Consider the following 6762-nt stretch of genomic DNA (forward strand, 5'->3'; position numbering starts at 1 on the left):
ACGGCTAGGCGTCCCGTTATCCAACTACCATCTGGCTTTCCTTCGTTTTGAACTGTTGCGGGAAATATTTGGGTACTGTTTCTTAGGGGGAAACGAAAGAAGATAAATGCACACACGTTTCTGCACGACGTCTAACCGATGAGATAAAATAGAGCGCCCAAGCGGAGAGGTATGTCGCAAAGTATTTCTCAGAAGTTCGTCCGCACGGGTTGTGTGAGACGACTAGGCCGTTAGCTGAGCAAGGGCCACGTGGCTGGTGTAACTGACAGGAGTCGGTCGGTGTGCGTTGCGGAAAGACAATAACGGCCACAAAGAAGACCGATAGTGTGGAAAGAAATAACGGGGAAGAGTAGAGGTACGAAGAGGAACGCAGCACTCTAGTCTGCCTTGTTTTCTCGCGTGGGCGCCCACTGACTCCCGGTAGAGATGATGAGGCTAAGACGACAATTCGACAGCGCGGGAGAAGGGCCCCATCCGAACCATCTCTCGCATACCCACTCGACGCAATACCACGAGACGTAGATCCAGTGCGCTAAAGCTTTTACGAAGCGTTACGGCTCAGTGACGCGCCCACGCACCCTGCTTCAATCAAAAGCCCGTCTTTAGTAGCCTTGTCTCGTTACGTTTCTACTCAGCAGCGTTGCATTACCGGCCTCGAAGAAGCCGGGGTTCAGTACGCCGAAAATCGTCAACGCAGCCGTTCCCACAAGATTTGCGCAGTCCGGCAGAGTGCGGCAGCCGTGCTTAACAACTTTGCTCTTTCGATAGGTGAGCTTGGTTGTGAACTTTTTACTGCGTTTTTTTTTTTTTTTGCTCCGCTAGACTGCCCCCTGATCCGTATTTGTGTTTTATTTTTTACCGGTTTTAATTTGTTGCTATGTCAGAAAGTCGTGACTGCCTATCATGCATGAAAACAATACTTCCAGACGACTTGCACTTGACTTGCACAGATTGTGGCCAACCCTACCATATAGGGAAGTGTTTTGGTGTAACAAAAGCCAACTTAAAAGAAAAGACGCCCGATGTGGCATAATCGTGGCTGTGCCTTACATGTGCAAAGGCGCAATCACGATTGCCGCCAAAGCAAGAGACAGAGGACGCACAGGCGCACGAAGCCCTAGTAGAGCCAAGTCTGCAGAAGTGCTGGTTAAACTGGACGCAGTTTTGCATCGCCTAGGCGAGCTAGAAAAGAGGCAGAAATTGCAGTTGTCAAAGCATAATACTACTGATCGGAAGATAGAAAAACAGAGAGAAACAACTAAGGCAATAGAAACTGCGTTGGAAGTACTGTCTACAAAGTATGATGAGATAATGCAATCCTTTGAAATTTAGAAACAGGAGACGAAGACGCTTAAGAAAATGATTAATGAACTGGAGGCCGAGCAGTCGGCAGGAGACTCTCGTCTTCTTTACCTCGAAACGGAACTAGAAAAACTGGAACTTTATTCAAGAAGGAACAATATCAAAATTCCCGGCATTCAAGCCAGTGACTGTGAAAATTTGAGGGCGGTAGTAGGGACTATTGCCGAAATAACTGGGCCTTCCTCCTATCAGAGACGATCAGATTAAAGCTATCCACAGAGTAGGTGGAAAGCGGAATGCCGCTCCACCTATACTCGTGCGCTTCTTTAGGCGGGAAACCAAAAAAACAGTGGATGGAAAAACTTAACTTGCTCAAAGGTGATAAGATATACCTTAACGATAATTTCACGGCCAGGATGACGAAAATGCTCCGGCTAACAAAGAATCGGGCAAGAGAAAGGCACCATCGCTTTGTCTGGATCCGCAATGAGCGTATATTTGTCAGCAAAGAAGAAAAAGCTCCCGCATTCTATATTGATAATCTAGAAGCAATAAACAAAATGATCTAAACATGTCGGAAAGCTATATTTCGTTCAGTGATTGGTCGGAAGGTAAAAATAAATGGGCAACCGGAAAATCGGGACAAGTTGCACTCCAGCTATTGCACGACAATGTTAGAAGCTGGCAAAAGCATTTTAGTGCGTTAGAAGTGCTCATTTCGAAATATTTAATGGAGTTAGGTGTATTAAGTATAATGTAACTGACGACTCCTGTTCTCTGTTTCAAATAAAAGATTTCCAAAATTTCGCAGTATGCCGGAGAGATAGAAGGGGTGGAGGTATCCTCGTGTTATGTCAGGAACGATTGGTTATGTGACCGCATTGATGTGATTTTCAGTAAGGCCGAGATTTTGCGTATACTGATGGCAAAGGCTAACGAAGGATATCTGGTCGATGGTGTATACAGGCCCCCTAACAAAAATATCTCAGTATTTTTAGACGAAATGCCACAATTTCTAGGAAAGTATAGCGTTTCTAAACAAATTATACTGGCCGGTGATTTTAATATAGACGTAAAAGCTACAAATAAACCAGCAGCGGTAGACTACCCAACCCTGTGGGCAAGTTATGGAATGGAAAACCATATAGATGGATACACAAGAGAGGAACTACTTGGGAAAAAGCTTACCCGAACATCCATTGATCTTATCTCGACAACTATGACCAATAGAGATTTGCTGGGCAGCATTATCAAAGAAAAAGTGGCTGATCACTATTTTGTAACCTTAACAGTGCTACGTGAAGTAGTCTCAAGTGTACAATTGATGCCTATAATCACTATGATCAGTAACCACTACAATACCACTATAATCAGTAACGTTGAAGTCGATAAACAAATAAGTTCGTTTGATTGGGATTCGCTCATCACTCGCCACCATACAGAAGCTTACGAGCTAGCCGTTCAGAAGTTTGGGGAAATATACAGAGAGGCGGAAAAAAAAGTGAAGTTAAAGCGAAGAAACCCTAGCACCCCGTGGATAGATCAGGAAATAATAAAACTCCGTTATCTTAAAAATAAGCTACAACGAAAATGTCACAACAATCCCCATGATGTCGCTGCAAGACTACAATTTAGACAGCTGAGAAATAAAATTACAGCAAAAATTAGGCGGGCAAAATAGTACTACCACCTAAACCAGTTTTCCGCTTGTCGTAAAGATTCGCGCAAAACCTGGGACTTCGTAAATAATATTGTTGGCAAGCCACAAAAAAAATATTGATAAAACACTTCAGGATGCATTTCCAAGTACAAGTTCGGTGATTCTGGCCAATAATTAGTGAGCGCTTTGTCGAATCTGTAAACAATCTGACACGTAATAACATAATGAAGAATGTGTTTAAATCAACCAAATCTTCTGTTAACTCCGCATACATGCCAACAGTCAATGAAGATGATTTATGGAGAGTTCTCCAGTCGATGTCGATTACGATGACTCCAGGAAGAGGCAAAATTAGGATCAGAGATTTGATATACAATTTCAACAGCATCAAACCTCTTCTGCTGTACATTATCAACCAAATATTATTGACAGGTCAAATTTCTAAGGAGCTCAAAAGCAGCGTATTCAGGCCTTTATACAAAAAGGGCTCCAGAGGCAGCTATAGCAATTTAGGAAAGAATAATACACGTAAACATGACTTCATTTTGTACGAAATATAATTTAATCAGTAATGCTCAGCATGGATTTCGTAGCGGTCTGAGCACCACGAGCTTGCTTGAAGAATTCAATTACTTTATTTGTAGGGAAATTGACAAAAACAACATTGTCCTCACACTGTTTGTTGACCTGGAAAAGGCTTTTGATACCATGGACCATTCGCTGCTTCTTCAAACATTAGACAATTGTGGTTTAGAGGTCCATGCCTCACATTTTTCCGAAACTATTTTTCCGACCGTTTGCAATGTGTGAAAGTGGGTGACTGTTTCAGCAAACCATTGAGTGTGAAATGTGGGGGCCCCAAGGCTCAGTTCTGGGGCCGATGTTGTTTAACCTCTACATTATGATATAACTAGTGTCGCGCTTAAATCGGCAATATATTTATAAACGGACGATACTGCTCTTGCTTTGCCATGCTCAGAGTATAACGAAGGAGCACGCACCTTTCAAAAGGACGTTCTTTTTTTTCTGTTAGATTGGTACGGCGGCAACATAATTTTTATAAACAACTCGAAAACAACTTTTTTATGTTTTAACAGTTCTCACAAAGCAATCACGGCATCACAACCCGTTTACCTACACAATAGCAAATGCCAGTCCTGCTCTTGTCCTACTCTTAAATTTACAAGTAGCATGAAATATCTTGGTTTACACTTTGAGGATGCATTATCCTGGTGCTCCCATATTGAGTATATTGCTAAACGTTTAAGGCTGGTTTGTGTTACTTGTATACCTTGAGGTCAATCTATCACATCTCTGTTAGAAATATGGTTTATAAAGTTTAGGGGAATATATATTAAGATACGGAGTAACCATTTACGATCAAGCGTCTGCATACAAATTGAACGCTATTAACAAAGACATTCGTAAAATTGCTTTTAACCTTGCCTACGGAACGTCCCAACATGGGGAAGACATTTCAGCCGTTATGAAGCATTTTAAATTGCTTCCCGTGCAGGGTCAATTTATGTTCGATGCACTCGTTAAAAATGATTTCTCTCTCAATTTTAAATCAGCAAAAATAAAACCAGGCCCTTTAAGACACGTTCATAGATTTAATCTCCCGAGAGCGACGTACTACAGTAAAAGAACCCGCGATTACTACGTCCCACTTTTCTTCAATAAAATACGCACAGATGATAGCCTCACGTCATTTCCGGACATAAAAAAATATCTAAGAAAATGTGTGACTAGTTTGAAAGTGGGATGACTGTATGGCTTGTAGTTTAAAAATTGATTGCTCCTTTTAATATTTGTAATTTGTCATCTCCTGTATAAAATCAGGTTGTAGTTTACTATTTACTGTGTGTTCTCTGAAAGAAGGAACATTTCCCTTTCTAGGCTGCATTTGTATGCTTATGTTCTAGGTTGTATTTTTTGTCTGTTGGTTCTCTGGTTTTTGTACTTGTATGCTTATGTTCTAGGTTGTATGCCTTGTCTGTTGATTATCTGGTTTTGGCTTAACTGCTTTCAACCAAGACTGCACAGCCTAGCACACAAGCCTCAGGGCTTATGCTGGCTGGATATGCACATGTATAATTTTATATGGACGAATAAACTTCGCATCCTATCTTATCTTATCTTAACAGAAATTAGATCTGTAGATGAAAGAAATTAGAGAAACAAAATCCCTTTTCATCTTCATTCTGACATCGAATTCGATCGGAAGAAAAAAAAGGGTGCGATTCCTTAACACATCTGTGTCCACACATCTGGCAACCGGCATACCCCCAAGGCTGGCCTCCACATCACATGCGTTCCAAGTTTACACCTAAATGAAGTTAAACGCCCGGCGCTTACCCACTATACCAGATCGCCTGCAGCGTCAAGGGGCTAAGGTTTACTTGCGTGCGGTTCGTGGCGTTATACTGACAGCGGCGAGCTGAGGTGGCCGAAGAAGGAAGAGTGCGACGGCGGCGACCAGCGCTCGTTGAGGGAGGCCCTCTCGGCGCCCGTGTACAGCACGTCGCCCGTGGACGTGCTGGCTGGAGGGCTCATCGTAGGAGGCTTCCTCCCACGCTGACTGCCGCTCCCCCCGTGGCACGCCACCGTGGCGACGACGCTGCTCTTGTCTTCTTCTTCTTCCTCTTTTTCTTCTTCTGGCAAGCTTTTAAAACTGGCGGTGACTGGGGCATGGTAGATGACCGAGGTGCCGGCTTTAACGAGACACTGAAGGGATTTGTAAACATTGTGGGACTACTTGTGCAAATTGAAGTCTGGAGTTCTGGAGTCATAGGCTGTGTTTCGGCCACTCCGGGGGTGTTTACGCGGCTTTATTCAGTAGAAAAAAATTAGCAGTGGCTTAGCTCGGCTATGCCAGGATATACGTAGCGTGAACTAAGGTTCAGCTGGTTATTCTTAGCTTTCCTGGTTGTCTATGATTAGCTGATTATCATGCTTACTGCTGCTAAAACGATTTCTAATCCAATCCAATTTAATCCAATCGAATCCAATCCAATCCAATCGCGGCGGCGACGGCGGCGGCTTAGGCGCGCCAGCTGGGCGCCGTGAGACGTCACTGCTTCTCGCGCATGCTCAACACGGCTCTCCAGGAGCCACGCGAAACTGCTCAACCTTGGCCAGTGTAGCTCACGCTACAAAATGAGTTTGATAGTGCTGTCATCCTCTCTGCATCCTCCTTAGCGATTTGCTGTGAAGTTTCTTATGACGCTTATTTTAGCAGGCTTGGCTTCACTGCGCGAATGCGCCTCGCCGACGCTCTGACAGAGTCAGTCGGCCGGCCGCCAGCGGGTCGTTAGTGATACGTCATCATCATCATCCCCAACAATCAAAGAATGATCATCACTGGGATTTTGCTGAGTGGAATAAAAACCTGCTTCCATCTTGCCATGTCGTTCGTGGCTCGTGCTTTCGGTATTATTCGCTCGGGAGCTACATAGTAGTTAGCTCAGTCAAAACTATATATAAGCCACGACATTATTTGTGCCTCGAAGAATGCGCCTTTAGTTTGCAGACTGAATAAAACTTAAGGAAGTGGCTTAAGTTAAAGTAGCTCCACCCAAGCGCACAAGCGGCGCTTCGCTGACTTCGCTTCGCTGGAGCTGTATGCTACATATACTTGTGCTAAGCGTCTAATTGAACGGCAGCGTAGTAGACGCAGACACGAGGGAAAGAAGACGACAGGACGGCGCTGTACTGAAGACGTCGTGCTCTCGTCTTCTTTCCCTTGTGTCTTATTTCCTACGCATACGCCGCCGTTCATGATGCCTAACAAGTACCAA

The sequence above is a fragment of the Haemaphysalis longicornis genome, unplaced genomic scaffold (assembly GCF_048455015.1).
Source record: "Haemaphysalis longicornis isolate Haplotype H1 unplaced genomic scaffold, Haemaphysalis longicornis Haplotype H1 scaffold_12, whole genome shotgun sequence".
Taxonomy (NCBI): Eukaryota; Metazoa; Arthropoda; class Arachnida; order Ixodida; family Ixodidae; genus Haemaphysalis; species Haemaphysalis longicornis.